Consider the following 13,313-nt stretch of genomic DNA (forward strand, 5'->3'; position numbering starts at 1 on the left):
TATCATGGCGGAAGCCAGGTTCAGGTAGCCGGTTCAAGGTTGATTCAGCCTTCCATCCTTCCGAGGTCAGTAAAATGAGTACCCAGTTTCCTGGGTGTAAAATGTAGATGACTGGGGAAGACAGTGGCAAACCACCCTGTAAAAAGTCTGCCAAGAAAACGTTGTGATGCGACGTCCCCCCATGGATCAGTAATGACACAGTGCTTTTTACCTTCTCCCCTTTGAACGCAAAGTTTTCATGAAGTTGAAGAAACTTTGATAAGGAATACCCTTTTAAAAAGCCATTTAAAATATCAAAATGTAGGAAGTATTTCTGTGTAATGCTGCTTATTTTTTGCATGTTTCCTATCCCCCACTCTAAATTCTTCAGCTGAGTTGCAAGATCAGTCATGATCTTTTTTTGCAACAGTTCTTAGTATGGTTCAGCATGTTTTCACAAATTGCATGAACACAAGTTAAACTTAAACAAAATGTCTTGAACTTACTAATTTATTTTAGTCACCTTTAGTCACCTAGTCACTGAGGATAAGAATAGCCAGCCAGTTGATATGTGCATTAATTTTCCAAGTCAATGGTTTATTGTACTTAACTGAATCATAGCCTTGCATAAAAATCCAATATATACTTACATAATGCAACCAGGCTGGCTTATTTTACCAACTTTAATACAGAGAGGTATGGGTTTATAGTATGTTGAGGAGAAATTTTGGCCTATAATCAAGAATGACAAATACTTTGGAAGCTCCTAATGTATGTATTCAAGAATGTAATGCTATTGAAAGCATATACAGGGGAAACCTGAGCTATTTTCTTTCTGCTGTATTTATTGATGAAATTTATATAATATATTTAATATATGGCTAAATATTACAAGTCAGACCTGAATGATTCAGGTAGCCCAATCTCTTCAGATCTCAGAAGCTAAGCTGAGTTGGCCCTTTTCAGTATTTGGATGGGAGACCACCAAGAAAGGCCAGGGTTGCTACTCAGAATATCTCTTACCTTGAAAACCCTCTGGGGTTGCCACAATTCACCAGTGACTTGATGGCACAAAGAAGTAGTTTATAAGAGAAATAAGAGGCAGGATTCTTAAGCACACTTACTCTGGAGTAAATTCTAATAACGTGCCTTCTAAGTAGATGTGCAGAACTTCAGAAGTCTAACAGTGAAATGCTAAGTAGGTTTACTCCAATCTAAGCCCACTGATTTCAGTAGGCTTAGACTGGAATGACCCTGCTTAGCATTTCACTGTTAGTCTTTAAAGGTAATAAATATTCAGAACCTTTATATCTTACTAATTTTCAGTGATCCTGTGGTGTGTCTTAAACTACCTGGATTTTAGGCACATTACTGTTGCCTGTAGTAGTCATTTAGCTGGCGTGGGTTCTAGGTTGGCTTTCATTTAAAAAAAGAAAAAACCTTCAGTACTTATAGTTAGATCTTAGGAAATATTGTAAGCAATATTCTATCAAAATCAAAAGAAACAGGTTTGCATTCTTACATTCTTGTGAATATTGGAAGATGATTTCTGTATTACGTAGCTCTGTTAATAGGCCAGAACACGGAAGGAAAGGGGTCTGCAAATTTTAGTCCCCCAAGATATGTACTTGCCAAAGATCTTTCCAAGGGGCAGGGTGATTTTGTCTCTGACACTGAGTTTCTGGCGCTCAGTGCAGTTCAGAGGAGAAGGCCGTGTTCTTCCTCCTCAGTTCTGAGGGGTAGTGGGCTTTGTTCCTATTGCACAGTCTTCAGAAACTCTGAGATATGTGTGACTAGGAGACTGTCAGCTGTTTGTCAGGCCTTGTCTCTTTAGAATTTAAAGGAATATCACCTGTTTGCTGGAACTACTTTGCCCAATGGTCTCTCTCCCTCTTTGAAACCCAGAAGACTCCCAGAGTTCTGGGATACAACTTTCAGTTACTCCTGAAATTCCAGAAGTGGTTGGAATATTTTTGATTTCCCTGAGTCAACCTGAAATGGTTATTTTGGGGAGCTAAATATCTGCTAGGGCTTATCCAAATGCAAAGCCCAAGTATAAAGCTTATCATTTTGTATCAGAATATTTTGTCATATGACATTAAAATGGATGTGTTTGAATTCTTGGCAGTATTTTTATGTGTCAACTACACCATTTGAATTTGTTTCCGATCTCGTTGCTTTCTGTAGTGGCTCCAGTATTCAATAATTAAACTTTTTAAAGCAGTAAAAATTATGAGAAATTGGGTAGAAGCTAAGCTAGAGTTAGTGGTTAGTTTTTTGTGCTGTGATGATGACAATCAGGATTACCCATATTGTTACACTTTTGTCATAGCATTGAGAAAATTATGAGAAACTGAAGAGTTTAGGATTAGGTTTTGTGGTAGCAAGGCCAGGAAAAAATTGAGGGAAACAAAGGAGTGGCTCCTACCTTTTTTTAAGGACATTTTTCTCAATTTTTTAAATGTAAAACAGTATGTTTGGGGGAGCCCTGAAAAAATAACTCCTATGAAATTTTTCTGCCTTTGTAATGAGTGAAATACTCTATATTATGAGGTTTTACTCAAAATATATAGTATGAGCTTTCTACTGTAAGACCTTCAGTAACAGATCATGATTTGTAAATTTACTGTAGAAATATACAACATATTTTCAAGGATATGTTGATTGTTTAAATGTGAATGATTTTAACAATTTAATATGCTGTAATATCTCAATGTTTCCAGTGTTATAAATATAGCCAGAAGTGCTGGTATCCCGATCTGTTGTCACTGTATGAGAGAGGTTCTGTCCGTGTAATACACTTTGTTCACTACAGAATTGGTTGTCTACTTTCAGTTTTTATTCCTCCCTCTCATATGGCAAAAATTATGATAGCTAAAATAATACAGCGTGCATTGTGCAGCTCTCTCCCACATATTTGGTATGTTTGCAGTTTTGCTCCTAGAAAACCAAGGCGTTTTACATTTAAATTCCATAAATATGCCAAATAGTTAGAGTTGCCAGGCATGGCCTGGCAATCAGCCAGAGATAGGGGGAGGCAGGAACTTAACTGAGGGTGTTGCCATCATCCCCACTCGATGACGCAACTTTCTGTGTAACCAGAAGCAGTGTTATCATACTGGGTTCATGCTTTAGCACTTGACCAAAAACAAAGTCTTTGGCCAGTGGTAAAATGGCCCTGGCATGACGCTGTTGCTTCCAAATTGTGTCATTGCACAAGGAAGATGATTGTGCCCCTGCACCCATTTGGACAATCTATTTTCGCTTGCCAGTCAGCTGAACATTGGCAGGCAGCAGCCCCAGTCCCCAGGAGTTTGGTCACCATAAGCAAGCAAAAGAGACCCTTACAATAATGATAATAATAACAACAGTGTGCTTATATAATACACTTTTAGACGTATTAGTGCCCCACTCAGAGTGGCAAACATGTTATTATCCCCACAGTACAGCTGGGGAGTGGTTTACTCAAGGCCATGTTTTGAACTTATGACAGTAGTGCTGACCTGCAACCCAACCACTTAACCTCTATGCTACAGCAGCTCTCTACAAATAGTAGAAATTTATATTCTGTTACTAATTATGCACTTTTGTTGGTAGAGCAGTAAAATAAGTTTAGGTTTGATAGTAAAAATAAGTACTGTATATACCAGAATTTTTTTTTCAAAAATTCCTAGACTTCCATTTTTTAAAAAAAAAAATCCCCCCAAAAATCCATAATTTCCCCCCTCTTTGCAGTCTGCAATCTATACCATCACTGGCTCGGAGGAGCCTAGAGATAGAACTACAGCTGCTCTTCATCATTGGCACTCCTGTTCCCTCCCAACATTGTAAAGAAGAAACACAATAGTATTACAGCATGCATGATCTTCATTTTAGGTGTTTTATAGGTTCTGCTTGTTTCAATTTACATACTCATCTACTTCCCTAACATCTTATTCCAGTTATATTTTGGGTTTTTTTTCTTTGATAGTGGTAAAAACAAATACATTTTTGGCACCATACTTATTTTCTACACAGAATTGTGCCAAGACATGCTGAGCCCCACCAACACCCCCACATGCTATACAGCAACTTGGGTTCAATTGAAGGGGTTTTTTAAAAGTGTTTTTAAAAACACAATTTGGAGTGTTGATTTTATACAGTGCCACACTAATTGGATAAGTCCACTGATGTTTATTTCTTCTGAATTTTAAGTTTGGGGGAGAATGTTTTTCCCCGGCTCCTCAACACACACTGAGAAGATTCAAGCACAAGCACATACTCACTTCACTCACTATCAAAGCCCAGATTTGGGTAGTTTAAAAAAGGCAAGTTGACCTTCATCAAGACCTATTGTTTTTTTTTAAAAAAAAAGGTTTTATTGGATGGGTTAACATATATCACTCATAACATTCAATTAACATCTCCATCCCATTTCGGTTCCCCCACCCATTCCCCCCCCCTTTTATAATAGACTTCCAACAGTTTTCCAATCCCCCCTATTTAAATTGCAGTCTATCTGCTATCTCTTCTATTAAACTATATTTAACAATAAAAATCCCTTATCTATCATTATCTATTGTTTAAATATTTCAACTACCAGCAAAGAACTACCTTCCCCCTTTACAAGTTATCCAAAGACCAGATTTTCCCCTTCATGTCCCCCTTTCTTTCCATATAGTTCTTAAGTTTCTCCCAGTTCATAATAGATTCTTCTATATCTTTTTCTTTAAGTTTCCTTGTTAATTTGTCCATTTCTGCCATGTTCAATAACTTCTGGATCCAATCTTCCACCGATGGTATCTCTTGTGTCTTCCAAAGTTGTGCATATAACATCCTAGCTGCTGTCACCATATAAAACACCATTGTTCTGTCCATACTATCAAATTCTTCTAAGTTCATACATAACAGTAACAGTTCTGGGTTTTTAACAACATTTTTCTGCAAAATATCTGACATAACATCCACAGTATTCCCCCAAAACTGCTTTGCCTTTTCACACGTCCACCACATATGATAGAAGGAACTTTCATGTTTCTTACATTTCCAACATTTATCTGACATTTGGCTATTACCATTAGCTAGCTTTTTTGGTGTAAGATACCATCTGTAAATCATTTTATAAACATTTTCTTTTATAGTGGTACATGTTGAAATTTTTACTGTATTTTTCCACAATCGTTCCCAAGCTTCCATCGTAATATCTTTATTACAATTTATTGCCTATTTAACCATTTGAACTTTAACCACCTCATCTTCTGTATACCATCTCAACAAAATCTTACATATTTTAGATATCAACTTTTTCCCTTCTTGAAGTAAACACTCCTCTAACTCTGAATTTTTAACCCTAAATCCTGCTTTCCTACGATCTGCATCATATAAGTCTTTAATTTGTCTATACTGAAACCAACCATACTGAAATAATAAATCTTCATTAGTTTTCATAATATATGTATTTTGTTCCACTCTTAAAATTTCTTTATACATCATCCACTCCTCTCCACCATGTTCCACATTCGGGTTTACAACTTCAGCTGGTATAATCCACAATGGAGTCTCTTCCTCGAAATATCTTTTATATTTTTGCCACACTCTAAATAAACTCCGTCTCACAAAATGATGCAAAAACATAGCATCCATTTTAATCTTATCATACCACAAATATGCATGCCATCCAAAAAAAATTTTATATCCTTCCAAAGCCAATAATTTGTGGTTTTTCAGTAAAATCCATTCCTTCAACCAAACTAAGCAAATGGCTTCATGATAAAGTTGTAAATTTGGTAATTGTAATCCACCTCTTTCCTTGGCGTCATATAACACTTTCATTTTCACTCTAGGCTTCTTCCCTGCCCAAACGAAGCTCAAAATCTTCCTTTGCCATTTATCAAACTGCTTATTATCTTTCACAATTGGTATTGTTTGCATCAAAAACATTATCCTTGGAAATACATTCATCTTAATCGCAGCAATACGACCCAGCCATGATAAATTCAATTTATTCCATTTCAACATATCTTTATCTATTTGTTGCCATAGCTTGTCGTAATTGTTTTTAAATAAATCAATGTTCTTCACAGTTAATTCAATGCCTAGATATTTTGTTTTATGCATCACCTCACAGTTCGTTATCTCCATCAATTCTTGTTGTTTTTGTTTAGTCATATTTTTACATAGTAAGACCTATTGCTCAGCTCTCCAGGAGAGTGGGTGTGAGTAGCATAAACTGACAATGTTGTCAGTCTGGAAAAAAACACGATCAATCCATGCATGCATTGGAGGATATGACAGAAGCCTCTGAAATATAAGAGAGAAGCCAGAACAGACCATCTCTTTTCTGGCTAGTAGATCAATAAATTTGTTGCCAACATCACTAAATGAGCTGGTTGGCACATTGGTCGAAGCTGCCCTTGATGCTCAATTCACACATGGTTGTCAACATGTAGACCTGCTTGGTGAGAGGTTCCAGGTGGAACTTGATGACACCTTGTAGCTTCTATGTACTAGCACATGAATAACTGAAGAATGGCTACATGTTCATCTTTGTGGTTTCTGTGCTGTCCCAAGTGTTTGGTGGGGGGAGGAGCTGCGCACGCACAGGCCAGCTGTGAAAATGTTTTCCAGAGCTTTCTAGAAGACAAGGAGAACCTCTTGGTGCTTCCCTGCCAAAACCATCACATGACAAGGAGGAGAGGCACTATCTCTTTAGTTTGTTCTCTCTCTCCTCTCTCTCTCTCTCTCTCTCTCTCTCTCTCTCTCTCTCTCTCTCTCTCTGACAGAGAGAGGATTAGTGCTGTTCTTAATTTTTAACTCACCTCTTCCATGAGGATGAGAAGACTTGCTTCTCTTAAAAGTTTTTTTTTAAAATCATCAGTCATTCTGATGAAGAATTAAGCCACATTTAAAGAAGAAAATCTGTTTTCCCTTTGTAATGGCTTCAGTTTACCTTGAAGACATGATCTAACAGAACCTCATCAGAAAGGCTTTTTCTCAAAGACTGTGGCTTTATACCAGCCTGGAGGTATAGCTTCAAAGAATCCTGGAATCTGAGGCTGAGAGGCTTTTGAGTCAGCCAGGCAGATGCACCTTCCTGGCTCAAGGAATTCCTCCTCTTCCCAGGCTGTCCTTGGTTCTGAGATGCAGTCCCTGGAGACAAGGGTTGATAGAACTAACAAGGCCTGGAACCATCAGTGTAATGATTGGGGCTTCTCAGCTGCTTCTGTTTTTAACAGAGATACTAAACCTGCTTGTCTAAACCCAATGCTTTTTGAAAGCAGTTTTTCCTTGCAAGATCCCTGTAGGCTCACAATCCCTTTTTCCTACCAAGGAATGGTGCTGACGCTCTCAGCATTCTCCATCTCATTGCTGTAAGAATTTGCAATCATTCAGGAATGTGCAGAGGGTCTCTTAGTCAACACACAGAATGATTTTATTCAGCAGAAACAAAGAAAAGAACACAAGGCCTAAAGGAGGCCTTCAGCCAGCTTACATAGACATGAGTAAAATCTGGGCTGGAACTGCTCCTGGTTCCAGTATCCTGGGCCTAATATAAAACATGAAATCAACTCCACAGCATTACAGTTGCTACTGCTAAGAAAGAGTTCTTATTTCAGCTGTGTTCAGCCTGTCATTGGAGTCATTCCTATATGATACCATGTCTATCAAGGGCTGGTTCAGTGTAGCTGTGATAGCATTGGGCAAGGATCTGGAAAAACCGGGTTCAAATGCTGTACTGTCTGAAAGGCTTGCCTGTGACCTCAGGCCTGTCACATTCTCTCAACCTAGCATGCTTTACAGGGGTGTTGTGTGAATGGAATAGAAAGTTATAAAATGTTATAGCCCCTTTGAGTTTCCTTTGGGGTTGAAAGAGTTTAGATAGACTCCCACACCCATCTTACGTTTTTACTCAGAATGTATTTCGCAGGACAACAAGTCCTTGTTACAAAAACTTTCATTAAATTGGCTGCTGTAGGAGCCCATGTTTGTGTGTGTTATGTGCCATCAAGTCACCTCTGGCCTACGGTGACCTTCTGAAGTAAAGACTAGGAGCCTGTACTGCAATATTATTGCGAATTTATACTTCAGTCCAATAATCACTGTTATTATTGCAGATTGAACAGCATGTCATCTCTAATTCAGCTTTAAGACTAACCACCTTTATTATAGCATAAGCTGTCGAGAACCACAGCTCTCTTCATCAGATGCATGATGCATCCAACGAAGAGAGCTGTGGTTCTCGAAAGCTTATGCTAAAATAAAGTTGGTTAGTCTTAAAGCTGCTTCTGTACTCTTTAATATTTTGCTACTACAGACTAACACGGCTAACTCCTCTGAATATCTAATTCAGTCAGTGTAGAGTGAGAAATCTGTAAACTGTTAGCCTAGGTGTGAAGCAGAATTCCCCTGATGCAGTTTCCTTTTTAAGTTGCTAACAAACAAGTCATTACAATCCTTCTACCATTACCTTTGAAGAGAGCATGCTGCATGTTTAAACCCCATCCTAGAGCATAAAGAGTGTTGGTCAATGATAAGACAAAGCCCAGTGACACTTTGAAGACTAGCATTTATTTGATACAAGTTTTTATGAGTTCAGTTTACTCCTTTAGGTATCTCACTATAACTATAGTGTGTGTGACAAATCTCTTCCTTTCATCTTGGCCAGTGCTTTAGACTGCCCTAGTCTATGCTAAGACTTAGTCTTTAAAAAAATAGTAGTGGCTGTTACTGTGACTTCGCCTGGTGACTCTGAATTCTTCAGACAGACAGCACACTCCAGGGAGGAGCAGGCTTGCTGTCTAATCATTAAAAGCCACTTCTTCTTCCCTTCCTTCAAATAATGTCTCAGGGTGATGTGCACACTTTGCCCGTGCAGGAGGCCAGGTTCTATCTCTGGTATCTTCTACTGAAAGAGTTTCTGAAAGCAGACTTGCGAAAAGTTGTTTATATTCATTTGTTTTTCCTCATTGGTGAGGAAAAACCTGTCTTCCCATTAATAGAACTCATCAGTTCAATATTCCCCCTAAGAAAGGAAAATGGGTGTTACTTTGAGTGCTTCTTTCTTGTTGAGGATGACAGATGAGAAAGCCTCTTTCAGGTCCAGGTGATCTATTTTTGTGTATTGTAGTCTGTGTAATTTTTGCTTGGCTGCCTTATTCATACCTCTTTCAACCCTTCCTGCATAGAGTTAATCTACTGTTGACAGTGCAAACTATTAGTTGCAGAATTCCTACGCTTTGGCTATTTATAAAATGCATGACAACTATGCACTTGAGGCTGCAATATAGTTTTTCTCTGCTCTCTTAATGGTTGTTATTGACCCTTTTCAAGGTAACACTCATTGTTGTCTTACTAGTTGAAATATTTTCCTTTGCCTTTTCAGTTTTAGTTGATCCATATTTTACTAAGATTGTTCAGCTTTTTCACTTTCAAAATTGTACTTCTTGTGTATTTACATATGTGTATGTGACACCTTGTCAGAACTTGGTCTTTGGTTTACGTTTCACGCTTCAAAAAATACCCAGATCTGTTTTTTTCTTTTCCTAGACAGAGCATGTGTACATCATTCTCATGCTCTGAACCCTCTGATTCCCAGGGCACTCTTGTGATGCTCTGCCTCCGACAGTTCATCTCAGGGGCTGTCCCTGCGGTGTGGGGGTGCCAGTATGAGGGTGTGACTCTAGGTGGCTCCTGGCCTTCTCCAAAATGATCTTGTTATACTACTACTACTCTCACTGAGAGCTCTAGAGTACTTATTTTCTCCGTGTTTTTTTTTGTTTTATTGCAAATGCTCCACATCATTGCAATGTGTTGCAGTTATGTTTTCCTCAGCTAACTAGTGCCAACTCCTAGATACTCTGATTGAAGGAATGGGCTATCTGGCCTTGCCACACACTGTGATGGTCCATGCCCTGCCATTTTGTTTGCTCCTTAGCTGCCAAGGACCCCTGACATTGGGAAATGTACTTGCTAATCCACTGATTTGTCTTTGTTTTTGCCCCTGGCTATTTTGCTACGCAGATTGTTCCACTAGCTGCACAATGTTCATTGATGATGCATACTGTCTGCCCTTTTTTTGGCCCCATCAGGCCTACTTCACAGTTTCCATTATTCTAACATGGATCAGCTATGTTTTCACTCATGCTGACAATTTCAGCACTTTTGGTCAGTTCCTTTTCTTGCACTATAGCTGTAGTCTTAATTATTTTCTGATGGCTATTGCTGCCCCTTGACTACCGTATCTTGCACCTATGAGGGGGTAAGAGTCTTTACTGAAGTTATACCAGGACTTGGATCCTGCTTCTTGTACTGTTGATTATGTTTGAGACTTAAACACTTTTAATGTTCCTCTTCCCTATTGGATTTCCAAAGACGTTCCAAGTAGGATATAATCCCTTGTTAACTTTTTGCACCTCTGTGGTGCTTTATTTTTAGTGTTCAGCACTTACACCAGTGAAATGACGACATTGTATGTTCTAACCTGTGTCCTCCCATTCATAGAGTTTCACAATATTGTGTCCAATGCCCTGGTCAGGATTCCCTTTCAGTTGTATTAGGCATTCAGACTCCAAGAGAGGCCTGGCTGTATCCTCACATAACCATTCTTCTGTGGGTTGGTAGAGGCTATCACACTCTCTCTTAAGTTCATGACTGTTCAGTACCTTTTACCAAGCACAGCTCTTTCCGTTATAGCACTGTTTTTCCTTGCCACATTCCTGCTTCCACTTTGGTAAGGACAGTTGTAGAGAGTTCCTTGCCTCTTTTTAAGCACTTCTGGGTGTATGTCAGTGTCAGTGAGATGATAAGCATCTGTTGGGAAAACGATCCTCCTTCAGTAAGTGAGACTGCTACTCTCCCAATATGGGACTGCAGAGAAGCCATGAAGATGAAAACAGTTGAACTTTCCTGTAACTATTGTTCATTGAGCAGTCTTCTGTGCAGGAACACATTCCTCCCTTCTGCCCCACTTTGAACTCTCTGGAACCTTAGTTTCTGTGGGATCTCTGGCAGCAGCATGGAGCGAACTGAGGTAATAGTGCCCCCTCCTAGTCATGTGATGTTTTGGGCGAGAAAGCACTGCAGGGAGGAGAGCACTCCTAGTCTTCTAGAAAGCTCTGTGTAGTCCCAGTGTGTGCCTGCACAGAAGGCCACTTGATGAAAAACAGTTAATAGGTAAGTGCAATCCTGTTTTTTGCACCTGGCTCCAAAAAGGCAGACATCTTCCCAGGAAGCCTTTGGATCATGGGAATGACAAGATTCAGGTTTGCTGTTTCCGATGAGAGCACCTTGGTGAACTCCTTAGAAGGCTGAAAGTTGTACAAAGTGTGAGAGTCAGCCCCTCCTCATTGCTGAGCAATCTCTCCCCTTGTAGAGTGACAAAGGCCACTTTGCCCAGGGTGTTCTGATCCACCACGTGCTCAAGCATGGCTCAGGTGGATTTTCAGCATGTACTGACATTCCTGATAAGGCTGTGTTCTTGCATGACTATCAGTGCCTGCTTCTAGTGGAGCAAATGAGTATCTTTCACACTTCATGAAAAGTGACATATGGTATTCTGTCAGGTCCACAGCTGACCCTGGAATTCACAGGTTACAGTATCCAATCTAGGATTCTGTGTAGAATCCCCAAACTCAGGGCATCTCTCACCTCTAGTGAAGGAGGTGGACCTCACAGTTAATGCACTTCAGGCCCACAGCCTCTTCTGCTTCCCCAATATTTACCTTGCCTTCACACACTGTGTAGTCCATGGAGACATCTCTGCCTACCCATGCCACTAACTCTTCCTCACTGGTGGTAGAGCTGTAGGCTACTGTGTATGCCTCAACATGAAGTAAAGCCTGACAATAGCCAGTCTGGTACTGGGCTATGACTCAATGGTGGAGCATCTGCTTTGCATGCAGAAGATCCCAGGATCAATCCTTGGCCTCTCCAGTTAAAGGAGCAGTTAGTAGGTAATGTGAAAGTCCTCTCCCTGAAACCCGGAAGAGCTCCTTCCTGTCCAAGTAGACAATACTGACCTTTTAAAAAAATATATATATTGGCTGGGTCATTATACAAATATAAAAACATACACAGTTAAATGTATTGTCGAAGGCTTTCACGGCCGGAGAACGATGGTTGTTGGGGGTTTTCCGGGCTGTATTGCCGTGGTCTTGGCATTGTAGTTCCTGACGTTTCGCCAGCAGCTGTGGCTGGCATCTTCAGAGGTGTAGCACCAAAAGACAGAGATCTCTCAGTGTCACAGTGTGGAAAAGATGTAGGTCATTTGTATCTACTCAGGAGGGGTGGGGTTGAGCTGAGTCATTCTGTAAGAGTTTCCCAGGGTGTGGAATGCTAATGGCGGGAGGCTTCACTGTATCCTGAGGAGGTTCTTTTGCATATGGATTGGTGCTTGATGTGCTAATCTTCTCTGCAGGGCTATTGTCGGGTGTGGAGTGTTTTGTTGGCCTGGTGTTTTTCAGAACTGGAGCCCATGCTCTGTTCATTCTTAAGGTTTCTTCTTTCCTGTTGAAGTTTTGCTTATGCTTGTGAATTTCAATGGCTTCCCTGTGCAGTCTGACGAAGTAGTTGGAAGTGTTGTCCAGTATTTTGGTGTCCTGGAATAAGATACAGTGCCCTGTTTGAGTTAGGCTATGTTCAGCCACTGCTGATTTTTCAGGCTGTCCAAGTCTGCAGTGTCTTTCATGTTCTTTTATTCTTGTCTGGATGCTACGCTTTGTGGTCCCGATGTAAACTTGTCCACAGCTGCAGGGTATACGGTATACTCCTGCAGAGGTGAGGGGGTCTCTGCTGTCTTTTGCTGATCGTAGCATCTGTTGTATTTTTCGGGTGGGTCTGAATACTGCTTGAAGGTTATGCTTTTTCATAAGCTTTCCCATCTGATCAGTAATTCCTTTGATATATGGCAAAAACACTTTTCCTGTGGGAGACTGTTTTTCTTTGGTTGTTTGATTCATCCTGGGTTTGATTGCTCTTCGGATTTCATTTCTGGAGTAGCCATTTGCCTGAAGTGCGTGGTTTAGATGATTAATTTCCTCATTGAGAAAGCGCGGCTCACATATCCGTCTTGCACGATCCACTAATGTTTTCATTATGCCTCTTTTCTGTCGGGGGTGGTGATTGGAGTTTTTGTGTAAGTACCGATCAGTGTGAGTTGGTTTCCTGTAGACCTTGTGACCTAACTGAAAGTTTGCTTTGCGGATGACCAAGGTATCCAGGAATGAGAGTTTTCCCTCACTTTCTTTCTCCATTGTGAATTGTATGTTCAGGTGGATGTTGTTGAGATGATTCAAAAACTCCATCAATTCTTCCTCCCCATGGCTCCAAATGATGAATGTATCATCCACAAACCGGAA

At 40.0% G+C, this 13,313-nt stretch overlaps 1 protein-coding gene across 7 annotated transcripts in view; it reads left to right on the forward strand.

The window, feature by feature from the left end:
* QKI (QKI, KH domain containing RNA binding) overlaps positions 1-13,313 on the forward strand; it is a 277,266-nt gene that overhangs the window by 239,577 nt on the left and 24,376 nt on the right. The gene's annotated exons all lie outside the window — the stretch shown is intronic.

Source organism: Eublepharis macularius, chromosome 1 (genome assembly GCF_028583425.1).
Source record: "Eublepharis macularius isolate TG4126 chromosome 1, MPM_Emac_v1.0, whole genome shotgun sequence".
Taxonomy (NCBI): domain Eukaryota; kingdom Metazoa; phylum Chordata; class Lepidosauria; order Squamata; family Eublepharidae; genus Eublepharis; species Eublepharis macularius.